Raw genomic sequence first — 6,870 nt, 5'->3', positions numbered from 1 at the left:
CTCACCAGCTTGGGGGCTCTCCTCTGGACATGCTCCAGCACTTCAATGTCTTTCCTGCAGTGCGGGGCCCAAAACTGAACACAGTACTCGAGGTGAGGCCTCACCAGTGCCGAGTCCCTCCTCCTGCTGGCCACGCTATTCTGGATACGAGCCAGGATGCCATTGGCCCTCTTGGCCACCTGGGCACACTGCTGGCTCATGTCAAGCCTGCGGTCTACCAACACCCCCAGGTCCTTTTCTTCCGGGCAGCTTTCCAGCCACTCTTGCCCACGTCTGCAGCGTTGCCTGGGGTTGTTGTGACCAAAATGCAGGACCTGGCACTGCTTCCACCCAGTTCAGCCAATGCCTGCAGCTTGAAACAGGTTGGCAGAGAAACAAAGCAGAGGCACGAGCTTGCACAGTGGGAGAGCAGCTTTTACGCAGACTTCAAAATAACTCCTCCATCACTTTTCTGAACATAAACACAAAAATCATAACACAAACCGCCTGTTACTAGGAAAGACCAAAAGGTGCTTGTGCCATTCTGCAGTGAATTTGAATGCTAGAAACAGCAGCTGCTGGTAAGTAATATTGTTGAAGGAAGTTTGATAGTATGAAGATGAAGACCTGCTGACTTATCTAGCGCCCTGCAGTCTTCTGGAGCAGGAGACATCACGCCATTCCATTCATGGCACCTTGCATCAAAAGCCATAAAGCTGGTGAAAGGTTTGTGTCCTGGCAGCTGGGCTGGTATGCAGCTTCCCCGTGTGGCCCACCAACCCTGGCACTAAGGAGGCTGATGATTTCTATGGCATCCAGAGCCGTAACTGGCATGGGGGGGATCCCTGTGCTACCCCATGCAGCAGGGAAGAGTAGCTCCTTGAGTGGAGGAGGTTCACCCCTCTGGTTGCAGCATGTGTCTCTGTTACTGACCATGGCCTCAAAGTCAAACAAATGAAGGATCAAAATTATGGCTACAGTCCATCTATCTGTGGGGTTAAGAAGATAATCTGTCCTTCTCCTTGCCCCTGGTCTGTCTTCTGTTTCAAGGGCAACATCCTTGAGGTAGGGGCTGTCTCTAAGGTGTCTGCAGGAGGCTGAGCAGAAGGGGGTGCCCAGGTACGGATGCTGAGGAAGCGCCAAACAGTGTGGCATCTCTGGGATATGGAATTGTGTTGTCCCTTAACTGGGTTCAAGCTCAGCACACAGCAGTCAGTTACCACACACAGGGCTGAGATTCCATGTTTGGAACTTTATTCAGCTCTGTGCAGAAGAGGGTGCAAAGTTTGCAAAGCTAGCAAGGCCATGCAAGGAACAATCAAATTTTATACATTTATACATCAGGAAAAAAAGTCCATTGATAAATTAGCTATTGTTCAAGACATTGGGTAACTACAAACTACAGCGCATGTGCTAATTAATTCCAGCTCATTCTACAAAGGTGATCTAACATTAGTACATAAGATCTCCCAGGGGTATGATTTTTACCATGGTAATTAGGCTTAGGTTGCTGGAGACAGGTAAAGTTGGCACTCCCTCCCTCCTAATCTATCTTCTGTTGTTCCGTCTACTATCTATTTTTTGTAGTTAAACTCTCTGTTTTCTGTCATAGTTAATTGTTCTTTGACCCCACCTCCATCCATCCTCCCATGTACTTGTTTATCCATGGACACAGTCATCCATCCATGCACTTACTCACCCATGTGACCACAACTGGAGGCGTGGAAATTGCTAATACAGTGATATGGAAACCTCAAGGAATTGTACCCAGTGAATCTTTGCTCAGTTGTCTACTTGGTGAAAAGTCAAGCACTTGGATGGGGCTTTGAGCAACCTGGTCTAGTGGGAGGTGTCCCTGCCCATGGCAGGGGGTTGGAACTAGATGGTCTTTAAGGTCCCTTCTAACCCAAACCATTCTATGATTCTATATTCCTTTACAAAGCAGTGGACTCGCATCAAGGATGAATTCTGCCCTTATAATAAAGGTTTTAAAGACTCAATATCTTAACTAAAATGAATAGCTGTCTGAAGTTCACAATGGAGGTCTTAGACTAACCTGCAAAAGCTCTTTCTTCTAGCAATATTTTGGATAGTTTCATTGGTTTCTCTTGCATTGTCACCAGTGCCAAGACATAAGAGACTGTTGGTTTTCATAGTAACATCCCTTACTGTTCTTCTGAACAAAGCTTATTGTGTATATTCAATTTTGTAAGACAGCTTTGCTGGAACAAATTTTACCTTTCCTTGGGCTCACAGTTGTTTATGATGCCCAACTGGTGAATTACATGGCAATAAAGATCACTTTTATGACACTACAATGATTCTCATAAACAATTAAGGTTCTTATTTTTATATTTCAGCCATAAATTACTTCATGTGTTATTTTCTTAACGTACCAGATTAGCAGGGAATTCCCTTGTAAACATAAAAGTGGGGGGTTTATGGGCTTTGGAAACCAAAACCAGTTGCAAAACAAACTGAGACCAATGACATAATGGAAAAATAACTGTTAATGCTGGCACCTAGGATAGATCCCTGGGCTGTATTATTACTTTCTCAAATTCCTGGAACAGGCAATAAGATATACAAGAAAACCCCAGGAAATAGTTCTCTGGAGCAAAAAGGAGTAGAAATCCAAAACAGTGCTTGTAGTCATGTATATACCTTAGACAAACTCTAGGTTTTTCTGTGTTCATAGTATTTGATTTTCATCTCATGTTTTCTGGTTCATTTCTCTTGTTGAGTGTCTGGGTAAACCTCTGACTAAAGTTGACGTTAATATTCTGGATTAAATAAAAGGGTTTTTATGGTGTCAGGGTGGATCAAAGTAGAAGATTCCTTGGCTGTAGGAGAAAGATCATGTTGGGTGTTATCTGTCTTGGAAGCCAAAATGAAGTCTCCTTCAGGAGTAGAGTTTCTGGGATTATTGCAGATAAATATGGTTGAATAAGGGCCTCAATGGTAGTGACATCAGTAAAACGGAACACAACTGTCTCTCTTTCCTCCATCAAGTTAGGTGTCCCTAAGTTAGTTGGGCTTTGAGGCCAAAAATGTGTAAGGAACTTGAAAATTTTGCATTAAACAGAAATTGGTGCATATGCAGGAGTAGGCTGATGGTCAGATGTTAGAGGTACTCAAGAGGTTTTACAAGTGCTTTAGCACATCTTCTTTCAAGAGGTCTTTTGTCTTGCATTACGTGACAAGAATGTTCTGCAGCCCACAAAAAAAATGAATTCCTAAAGCATATTTCTGAACAAGAGGAGAAATTCCTCACTGAAGACGTAATAGTATTTTCTCCCAGATGCATTGCGAGCTCTATCTATATAAACTAGAATAAACTTCTCAAAACAGTTCTTGGATATTGAAGTTCTTTACCTGTTCATGGAAATTTTAGTGTAGGCAGTATATGTTTCCCCCATATTTCTGTTCCATGCCTGAACACAGCTGCTGTTTAGACTGGCTGGATTTGAGTTTAGTTAGTAATTCCTCAAACCATTTAATCCTCCAGAGCTCCAAAAACCCCCAACGTGCATCTTTGCTCTGTTCCTTGGCTGCAGCTTGTTCCCTTGTGCCATTTGTGTCACATGTTAAAACAGTGCCGGCCAACTATTTTTCAGTGACTCGCCAAAGATATGGTGTTTGGAAATAAAAATCATAAAAAAAATAATCCTTAAACGTGGAGCCAAAGGATTGAGAAAGCTCTGAAGTGCTCTCCAGGCAGCACTGGTGCGTGCACTGGTCTCCCAGTTTCTGTAAGGCCTTATCTGAGATGGGCAGTAGAGTGTGATAGAGCCAGGGCTGCAGACTCGTTCTTGAAGCTCAGAAGTAGGGAGCTGCGATGCATTTCTCTTTCTCTTATTTCTGGCTGTTCTTTGAGACTATTTGCAACCTGGAAACGGGATCAACAACTGATCTAGGAGAGAAAAAGGGGAGGTATGGATTGATGGAGGGGTAAAAGGGCTGTTGCCTCCTGGTGAAAGTGCTGTGTGCTGCGGTATGTGGGATTGACGTGTGTGGCAACAGCAGCATCTCAAATGTACAGGTCACCCTGTCCTCAAATAGAGGTGTTGACTCAGCAAGCTATTAAGAGGTATTTTCTCCCTTATCTGCACGTGGGAGCATATTTGATATGGGAAAACGTCACACACCGGGCTTCTTTTGGTTTCTTTATTAACTGATGTACTTGAAGGCTGCACTATCAGACCTGTTTTTCTGCTGTAATGGCAAGTTATAGAATCATAGAATTTTCTGGGTTGGAAGGGACCTTTCAGATCATCTAGTCCAACCATCAATCTAACTCTGATAAAAGCCATCACTAAACCATGTCACTAAGAACTGTGTCAACCCGGCTTTTAAATGCTACCAGGGATGGTGCCTCAACCACTTCCCTGGGCAGCCCATTCCAAGGCTTAAGAACCCTTTCAGTGTAAAATTTTTTCCTAATATTCATCCTGAACCTTCCCTGGTGCAACTTGAGGCCATTTTCTCTTGTCCCATCGCCTGTGACTTGGGAGAAGAGACCGACCCCCTCTGGCTACACCCTCCTTTCAGGGAGTTGTAGAGAGCCAGAAGGTCTCTCCTCAGCCTCCTTTTCTCCAGGCTGAACACCCCCAGCTCCCTCAGCCTCTCCTCATGAGACTTGTGCTCCAGACCCCTCACCAGCTTCCTTGTCCTTCTCTGGAACCGCTCCAGCACCTCAATGTCTTTTTTTTGTGGTCAAGGGCCTGAAACTGGACACAGCCCTCGAGGTGGGGCCTCACCAGTGCCCAGTCCAGGGGGACAATCACCTCCTGAGTCCTACTCACCCTGCTGTTCCTCGCCTTATTTTTCAATGAGGAATTCCAGGCAGTTTCAAGTGGCAGGGAAAGGTATGAGGTGTGATGGGTCAGCTCGGGGTGGGCTGCCAGCAGCAGGCATTGAGTTTTAGAGATGTCTGCTGTCAGGGATCCTGAGAGAGCTCTCACTATGCCCCATAACACATGCACATGTAATCCAACCCATGGCAAATTCTGGAGCCCTTTGCATATAGATGTGTTCTGACCGTGGATTGAGCAGAGAAGATGCTTGGTTCTGGTTTGGAGGGGCTCACGCCGTTTCTGCTGGCCGTGCCAGGAGCACCAGGGTGCAGAGCAGCCCCTGCCATCATCTTGCCAGCGTGCCTTGCTCCAGCCCCTTGCCAACCACAGGTCTCATGTGCTCAGAAATAGTTTTGACAGGAAGCATTTCTCATAAAGTTCAGAAATGAAAGCCCTTTTCTGCTTTCCAGGCTTTGAAAGAAAGGAAGCAATGGTTTGATTGGTAATTGTGAAAACTGACTTAAAAACCATTTCTTCTTTTTGTCCTGGTTTGTTTATGTGGGCACTGGGAACCCAGAGACAAGAATGATTCTCTCTGCAGCTACTTCTTCATAGCAGGTTGCAGAGTGGGATTTTGGTCTGTGTCCTGAGAATTCCCTGGTTTTGGGATGAGGCTCCCCACTTTTTTAATCTACTGAGAGGTGCTGCTTTGCCCTTCAGTGTGGTGCTGCCTTCTGGTCTCAGCCACCTACGCTGACCCAGCAGTCGGTGTTGGCTGTCAATTCCCAAACCAGCTCTAAGAGATTCTCCTCCTGCGCTGTCAATTCTGCCCCGTACCCTGAGTGTCACTGCTCTTCTTTGACTTTCTCTGCAGTTTGGAGCCAAAAAATGTTTTGCCACAGGCAAAATCACAGCTTCCAGGACGAGCTACGTGACAGCGGGTGGGTATTCTTTGTGCACTAAGAGCTCTTTGGTGTACTGGCTGTGTGTCCTGAGGTATGTCATCTCATCAGTTCAGCACTTTTATAGCCCTGCAGATCTCTGCCCCCCACCTTCATTTCTAGTAGCCCCACCTAGCAGTGCCACGCAGGGCAGGGGGGATGGCAGCCCTCCCAAAGGCTGTCACAGCAGCTTATTTTGAGCTGCCTATGGATGAGTAGCACTGCTACGTGGGAGCTATAGCTGCCTATGGATGAGTAGCACTGCTACGTGGGAGCCATAGGCTCAGACTGGTGGGGTGGGTGAAACAGAACATGGAAAGGAGACCTTGCAGCTGCCATAATGCTGCTGTGCTTTGAGGATGCTCTTGTGTAGCATCTGTGCTGAGCCCCAGTCAGCTTTCTTTTGCTTTTTCCTGAGCCTGATTTCTGGAGGGTGTGCTCCCAGCTGCAGCCTCCAGGCAGACTGTGGGGTTACAGAATGTTCCCTTTCCTTACCCTCCTCTTCACTGGAAACAGGGTATTCCCTACGGAGCATACAGATGGCTTCCAGCGTTACAACACCCCTGTCGTCTCCGTCTCTGTTTCCCCCCCCCCTCCCCCCAACCCCACAAACAGAAAGAAAGGCAACAAATGGCTGTGGCTAGCTTCATAGTGGCTCTTTTTAATCCTGTTTTGTTTTAGTATTTGTGAATTTGGCAGTCTAAAGTATCGTGAATGGCACAAACATTTGTTTTTAATGTCAGCTTGCTGTGAAGTTACTGCTAAACAGGCTACGCAGGGAGCCAGCGTGGCAAACTGTAATGACAAAATTGCAGTCTTGGGACCTACTGAGAGAGTGGCTGCACCACCTTGTGTGTCACTCCTGGAAATGGGCACCTCTTGACTTGCTGGTGGCATATTTAACGTTGTCTCCAGTCATCTAGAAGCCTTGTACACATTGGGCCAGCATGGGCCCTACAAGAAGGAAGGGGGCAAGAGAAGTGAAATAAGGAAGGCACTGTTGAAAGAAGCCTCGCACCAGCCCTATCAGTCCCTGCAAAGAAGATAAGCTGGAGCAGCAAGTGTAAAATTCTGCAGAACAGGTCTTTGAAGCCTTCATTAAGTGGTCAGAGCTCTATTAAAGAGTAAATGTAAAAGTGACCCAACAAATACGT

The sequence above is a fragment of the Calidris pugnax genome, unplaced genomic scaffold, assembly GCF_001431845.1.
Source record: "Calidris pugnax isolate Ruff unplaced genomic scaffold, ASM143184v1 scaffold9, whole genome shotgun sequence".
Lineage (NCBI taxonomy): Eukaryota > Metazoa > Chordata > Aves > Charadriiformes > Scolopacidae > Calidris > Calidris pugnax.
The sequence above is the reverse complement of the archived record's forward strand: the minus strand, read 5'-3'. Positions refer to the sequence as shown.